The sequence below is a fragment of the Balaenoptera musculus genome, chromosome 5 (genome assembly GCF_009873245.2).
Source record: "Balaenoptera musculus isolate JJ_BM4_2016_0621 chromosome 5, mBalMus1.pri.v3, whole genome shotgun sequence".
Lineage (NCBI taxonomy): Eukaryota > Metazoa > Chordata > Mammalia > Artiodactyla > Balaenopteridae > Balaenoptera > Balaenoptera musculus.
This window is the reverse complement of record NC_045789.1, coordinates 123,794,970-123,802,777: the sequence shown is the minus strand read 5'-3', so window position 1 is coordinate 123,802,777 and position 7,808 is coordinate 123,794,970. Positions and strand designations below refer to the sequence as shown.

Sequence of the window (7,808 nt, the reverse complement as noted above, 5' to 3'; positions counted from 1 at the left end):
TCCACCACTCTGTCTTACAGGTCACTTATCCGTTCTTCTGACTCAGTTTTTCTGCTATTGATTCCTTCTAGTGTATTTTTCATTTCAGTTATTGTATTGTTCATCTCTTTGTTTGTTCTTTAATTCTTCTAGGTGTTTGCTCTTTAATTCTTCTAGGTCTTTGTTAAACATTTCTTGCCTCTTCTCGATCTTTGCTTCCATTCTTTTTCCAAGGTCCTGGATCATCTTCACTATCATTATTGTGAATTCTTTTTCTGGAAGGTTGCCTGTCTCCACTTCATTTAGTTGTTTTTCTGGAGTTTTATCTTGTTCCTTCATCTGGTACATAGCCCTCTGCCTTTTCATATTGTCTCTCTGTGAATGTGGTTTTTGTTCCACAGGCTACAGGATTATAGTTCTTCTTGCTTCTGCTGTCTGCCCTCTGGTGGATGAGGCTATCTAAGAGGCTTGTGCAAGTTTCCTGATGGGAGGGACTGGTGGTGGGTAGAGCTGACTGTTGCTCTGGTGGGCAGAGCTCAGTAAAACTTTAATCTGCTTGTCTGCTGATGGGTGTGGCTGGATTCCCTCCCTGTTGGTTGTTTGGCCTGAGGCGACCCAACACTGGAGCCTACCCTGGCTCTTTGGTAAGGCTAATGGCAGACTCTGGGAGCGCTCATGCCTAGGAGTACTTCCCAGAACTTCTGCTGCCAATGTCCTTGTCCTCACAGTGAGCCACAGCCACCCCCTGCCTCTGCAGGAGACCCTCCAACACTAGCAGGTAGGTCTGGTTCAGTGTCCTATGGGGTCACTGCTCCTTCCCCTGGGTCCTGATGCACACACCACTTGTGTGTGCCCTCGAAGAGTGGGAGTCTCTGTTTCCTCCCCAGTCCTGTTGAAGTCTTGCAATCAAATTCCACTAGTCTTCAAAGTCTGATTCTCTAGGAATTTCTCCTCCTGTTGCCAGACTCCCAGGTTGGGAAGCCTGACGTGGGGCTCAGAACCTTCACTCCAGTGGGTGGACTTCTGTGGTATAAGTGTTCTTCTCCAGTTTGTGAGTCACCCACCCAGCAGTGTATGGGATTTGATTTTATTTGATTGTGCCCCTCCTACCGTCTCATTGTGGCTTCTCCTTTGTCTTTGGATGTGAGGTATCTTTTTGGTGAGTTCCAGTGTCTTCCTGTCGATGATTGTTCAGCAGTTAGTTGTGATTCTGGTGCTCTTGCAAAAGGGGAGTCGAAAACAAATAATCTTGACCCACAGCTAACATTTTATCTTTTTCTATTTTAACTTTATTTGAGATGATGAAATATAGACTACTATAAGATACCTTTATTTTGTGTTATTGCCTAATGAGCATTTCCTTGCCATTGTAATAATTTTTTGTAAATATTGTTTTATTGGATGGATACTATTTGTAATATGAATAGGCCAAAAATTACTAATTGTTCCTTCAATGTTGACCTTTAGGGTTTTTCCAGCTTATTTTGCTATTAAATGCATGCTTTGATAATTATCCCTCACTCCTCCAAATAAAATTTATTGAAAAGTAACTGTGTCAGGTGCTTTAAAAGCTACAGAGGGAAGACAATAGTGAATAAAACAGACACAGCTTCTGCCATGTTTAGTCAAATTGCATAAATTTTTAAAAGAATTTAAACTGTTAAGGACCTTTATTACTTATTGCCAAGTCACCTTCCATAAATAATGTATCAATTTATAATTGAAACCAAAGTATATCAGAGTTCTCCTCCCAGCAAAACAAATACATTTGAATATAACATGTCTTAAATCCTGGTCTATTTATGGGGGATTAAAAAGGTGTCTTCTTTCAACATGTATTTCTATCATATTTTTCACATATTAGCTATTTATTTTCCTTTATTTAAAAGAAACTATTCATGTTTGTTGTCGATTTAATCAATTGGGGTCTCAGATCTATTTTTTTTGGTTGTTGCTGCTAATGTTAATCAATTTGTTCTCCTTTATAAACACCTACCTTTGTTTTAAATTTGTAATTCTTTCCTTTATCCAGCGACTATTTATAAAACTTTAATTCTAGTTTCCTCTTTCTGCTCTTTCCCTTCTACTTCTTTGTCCTAATTATGTTGTATCAATTGGCATAATGCCACCAGAGCAGGACAGATAAATAATTTTCTTTCTCTGAATCTAGCATCATGTCTGAAATTCAGAAAGTATTCAACAGAGTCTGCTCAATTTCATCCCAGATAGGATTGCCTAAAATTTTGTAAATATATGTAATTTTAAAAAGCAGTAATAAGGTTTTGACCTAACAGTCTAAACATGTTTTCTAAAATGTGGTAAAGGATGGTACTCACAGATTTTTCCAGGGGGCTCAGAAGAAGGTACTGAAAAGAGTAAAAAAACATGAGACATTAAAAAAAAAAAGAAATCAAAACACTATGGTGAATGTTGTGGCTTGACATTCACCTTCCATTCAAACCTTCCAGCCTACCTCTAGTGTGCATTTCTAGAGGCTTTTCTTCAGACACCCTCTCATCCATGGTTCTTCATGCAATGGTCCTCTATTTGAATGCAAGCACTTGGAATTTGTTAGGCAAACAAGGGCAGATGCCGTCTTCATTTTACTTTTAAACCCTTCTCCTGCCAGCCAGCACAGTCATGGATGCAGTTCCACAGTGGTGTGCAAGTGTCCAGTCTGCGTGTGTAGAGAACCAACAATTGTATCATTTGCTGTTGCCACAAATTCCTAACCCCTGAATCGCAGCTACTATGGTGTGTTGGTGAAGTTAATTATTCCAATGGTGACCTCCTGTTTTTCTACCTTGCTGATTGTGGCAGAAGTCACAGTGCCCACAGTGGGGCTTTTCTGTTTCTATCACCATGCCCCCAACAATTCTGAAAGCACCTAAATCCCTAAATGTTCTTCTTGAAACAGCTGGACTGCCTAACAATTCCTGCAACTGGATGTTGACTGATACAATCACAAGTGATAAAAATTATTCCACTTTCATTTCTCTTTCAAGTAAAGGAGAAATTCTATGGTTAGAATCAGAACGTTTACCTCCTCTTTAACATCACGTATCTTCCTTTTGGGTAGAGAGTGTTCTAAGTGAATAGACACATATGACAAGCATAATTGATGGAGATTTGATTAACATGGTACTGTTTGAACACAATATAGAGTCTCCTTAATTAAAGAAGATTAAAATCTAAAATGAGTCAGAAGTAGTGCGCACTATATAATTGGAATAAAGAAAAATCTCAGGACTTGGCATATACTAGAAGACAAAGGAAAAATAACAGAGGATCTCAGTAGTACTTAAGCATTTTGATATTTTATGGTACTCAAAGCCCTTATTAAAAGAAAGAGTGCATTATCTGTACTATTTAGTTGGAATATTCCAGATGTCTCTAGTCTTTATAAACATATCACAACATCTTAATCTTTGTTTATTTGAATTGCTCCTTGGTCATGTCTCTTTTTCATTCCATTCTTAATCACTGAGTCTGTGATTAAAAATGGCAAACATGTGTTTTGAGAGAATCTAAGCTGTGATTTCGGTTGTGGGTAGTAATTTCAGAGTGGCAGACATATTAACCCCTTCCTTTCCAGCCTACCCATGAACTTATAACAAGACTCAAGTAATAGTAAACACAAAAGAAGCAAGCAAAGCATAGACAAATGAACTACTTTTCAGTTCAAATACTTTGTATGGTTATACCAAGGAGAGGTTTCTGAAAGAACAAACAAAAGTGACAGTTTAATATTTACAAAACAATGTTCAGCTAAAATAAAACAGACAATCATAGATAGGATATTATTGTGGTTAAGACTCTTAATTTTTGCTCTTAAAGAAAGATCAGTTTTAGAATCTGACAATCACTGGATCCAATCCTACTGACTCTGCTTCTTCCTCTCTACAGGGTCAACTGTAAGTCATTTCAGCATTCCACAATTGACTTCTCCATTTGTAAAATGAGAGAAATCAGCTCACATGGTAACTGTAAGTTGATCATCATCTATCAGAGCAAGAGACATACCTCAGTTTAATTAGAAAAAGTTCTAGATAAAAGTTAAATACTGTTAATCATACCTATACTGAGGGAAAATTGAAAATATAATTTTAATTTTCATGGAAAAGAAACAGTTTTATTCATTTCAAAACAGCATTGCATTGTTATATGTATAGAATTTCAAGAATTATCATAAATTTCTAAAAACCTTGGAACAAAAAATAAAAATAATATAAAATAAATATATTGAAATATTTATGGGTAAAGTCAAATATTATAATATGGTTGTGTGAAAGACAATACTAATAGTGTGTTTATTTTTAAATGAATTTGAATAAGTTCAATGGCGTAGACTCAGACAGAACAATTTGTTCAAAAATTTAGTTCAAAGAAAACAATAACCCATATAAAGTTGAAACAGAGCCTATATAAGTAGTCATAGTAACACAAAGACAAATATTTCAGAAAATCTAAAAGTTTTGTTGGCTCCAAATTTTAAAAAATACATTTAAAGAAATTCCACTGTCATGTTAATACTTTTGGTAAAATCACATACGTCCTGAATTACTATACTGCAACCAAAATACTACTCTATAGTCCTATCACTAGGTTTTTTGGGGAATCTATATATTGAATTTGAACCATATTTTATAAAAAATGTTTTGTTGCTTTTGAGTCAGGAGATTGGTAGTAAGAAGTTTACATCAATCATGTTAAGGCGATAGTCCAAACTCTTTCTGATCCCCAGTGGGTCTGTGACATGTTATTTTTTCTTTTTTAAAGAATTTTCTTTTAAAAAAATACTATGATTTGAAATAAGCATCTTTGCTTTGATAACTTGTGTTTCATCTTTGCCTGTTGAAAGGTGCATTATGATTACTGCCTCATTGAAGACTACTGCTTGCAAATGGTAAATTTGTCTCTGTTTTTCAGCCCTTTTTGATGATTGCATTTATCATATAATTTCATAACTCAAGACATTAAATTGATACTATTAAGAAGATTGAATAAGATGATCTAAATGCCATACCAATTCATTGCCAATTATTTATTTCTTTAATAATTTTGGCAAAGTTTGAGATAATTTTGCTTGTTTGCAACGTTCTGTATTATTAATAGTTCAGTTTTGTTCTCAGTGAATTCTAATCCTTACAGCCCACCAGATATCTCTTAGAATTAAGTGCTTTCTTTTCTATCTGTCCTGGAGGTACATTGTGATTTTCAGATTGACTGATTGATTTAATGAATGATGATAGAGAGCTGTATCTTCCATGCTGGAAAATATTGAAAATAGAATCAATGAGATAATGTCTGTAAAGTACTAAGTGCAAGGAAGAGTTCAATAAATGTTAGCTATTTTTCCTATTCATGTGGCAAAATTCAACAGGAGTGCTCATTTAGAGCAAATGAATAAAATCAATTACAGGAGTTATGTTCAGTCTTTAAAAAGAACATGGTAAAACTCAGTGTATTAGTTATCTATTGCTGCTTAACAATGATACTATAAACTTAGTGGCTTAAAACAGCACACATGTATTTCCTCACGGTTTTTCTGGGTCAGGAGTCTGGGCACAGTTTAGCTGAGTCCTCTGCTTCAGGGTCTTTCAAAGTTGCAATCAAGGTGTTGGCCAAGTGATGGCCATCGGAGGCTCAACTGGGGAGGAATCAGCTTCCTAACTCACAGTGTTATTGGCAGAATTCAGTTCCTTTCAGTTTGCCAGACTGAGGACCTCAGTTTCCTGCTTCCTCTGAGCTGGAGCCTACCCTCGGCTCCTTGCCACATGCTGTTCTCCACATGGCAGCTCACAACATGGCAGCTTGCATCTTCAAATCCTGCAAAAGAAAGAGTCTCTTAGCAAGATGAGTTACAATCTTTTGTAATATATACACACAATCTAGTACATCATGTCACCTTTGGCATATTCTGTTGGTTAGAAGCAATTCATAAGTCCCACCTACACTGGAGGGGAGGGTATCAGACAAGGCATGAATACCAGGAGCTTGATGATGGGGGCCACCTTAGAGTCTGCTGACCGCACTCCATGAGAGCAAAAATTACAAAGTAGTGGCTATATTTCATGGTTTAAATTCATTAAAATCCTTCTTGCTGCCCTTATATTAAGAAAAATATTTTTTTCTAATTAAAACATTTGAGGAAAAAGAACTCTTTTGTAATTTTTAAGTATTATAGCACTGGAAGGAGATAATATCTTGGGTTTGCATAGCACTTTAGAGTTCACAGTGTATTGATATTTATAACTATTATTATTTCAGACTAGAAAATGGACGGTAGAACTGATATTGATTTCAAGATTACAACACAGAGTTTAGGCTCCAAGTGAAGCCTTAATTACAGCATCCTGCCATGTATCTGTTGATGAATTCAATATGCGCCTCTCTTGATTTGGGCCATTCTTCTTAATAACTTTCTTAGTTAAAAATAATTCATATTGGATGGAATGGTGGGTAGGGGAGTGGGCAGCGACAGGCTTGCACTGTGGCCAGATAAGCTGTTGGGCCGGGAGAGTCAAGTGCAGAGAGCACTGTATTGAAGTCATCAAGATGAAGGGTGCCACAGGTCAACTAGAAAATGTATGCCAAGCATGAATTAAACTGGTGACACAGATCTTTTCATTTCTTTGTTTGAAATACATGTTATGAACCATTTTCTGGAGCATGTCTACAAGCACTGTGTGCAAAAGATCTGGTGGTCAAGAGAATATTTTCACGGGACCTACAAACCAGAACACCATGCACAGCTCGAAAATACAGCTGCCTTCTAATCTCAAATTGCTTCCCTCATAACTAAGACTGTATCTCCTGCCCCAGCAGTAAACAAATGGCACCCATGTTTCTTACAGACCCTTCTCTCTGGAATACTCTCTTCTTGAAGTATTCTCTTCTTGGTTGTAAAGCAGAAGTTACTTGGTGTCTATGAGTAGCCATCTTGTAGCTCTTCATTAATGTGGTTCAGAGTAGCATTCATATGGCAAAGACTTTATCAAGATGACACATTTAAGTCTATAGTGATTATCACTGATAATTCTCCAGATGGTGACTGTCCATAGGGGGTTTGATATTTCTATCTTTCACCCATTAGCTGATCCCAACTTAGGTCAACTAGATATTCAGAGAGCATTTGCAAAATGCAGGTGGAACCATAAACATAGTTGTTAAGTATTTATGTATCCATGGAGAGTTGAAACAGCAAGCCTCCTAAAACCAAAGGCTGAAGTACTGTATAAAAAGATAGTTAGCTTTATGAAAGAAAAATGCTCAACAGTATTAGAGTGTACACTGTGTGTTTGTTTGATAAACATAAATTAGAAGACCCTATGTAATTAGTTTTCCTCCATAAAATCCGTCTGTATGTGATGAACTCATAGAGAAGATGCTATCTCATAAAAAGAAACTTGATGAACACCACGATAAAAGTCTTCAGGTTACAGAATTCCAATGTTTAAACTCCAATGTGCAAAGAACTTGTAAACTGTCATTCCTGTGCCTGCAAGAAAAGGAAGAAGAAGCAGAAAATCAGTGACTTTTCTTGGACTCATCAGAGACCTGAGATTATAAGGAAACTTGTTACCCTGAAATCTGTAGAGACAAGCAAATTCAGAGAGTCACAGATGAGATCTGCTTACCTGGAGCAGAAACTGTTGGAGCCATAAACTGGTAGCGACACTTAAACAATCATTTTGATGAATTGCTGGAGGCTGAGTGTGGGCTAGCATGAGAGGGAAAAGCCCATGGGGGCTGTGGTCTTGGACGACCCCCATACCTTCCTGGACCTTTTAGCTCCAGGAACACCCCCCTGGGTTTTCCTAGTGCAC

General features: G+C 36.9%; 1 pseudogene; it reads left to right on the top strand.

Moving 5' to 3' along the window:
• The first annotated feature begins 6,813 nt into the window (after window positions 1–6,813).
• LOC118895350 lies at window positions 6,814–7,516 on the top strand (annotated as a pseudogene).
• Window positions 7,517–7,808: the final 292 nt, after the last annotated feature.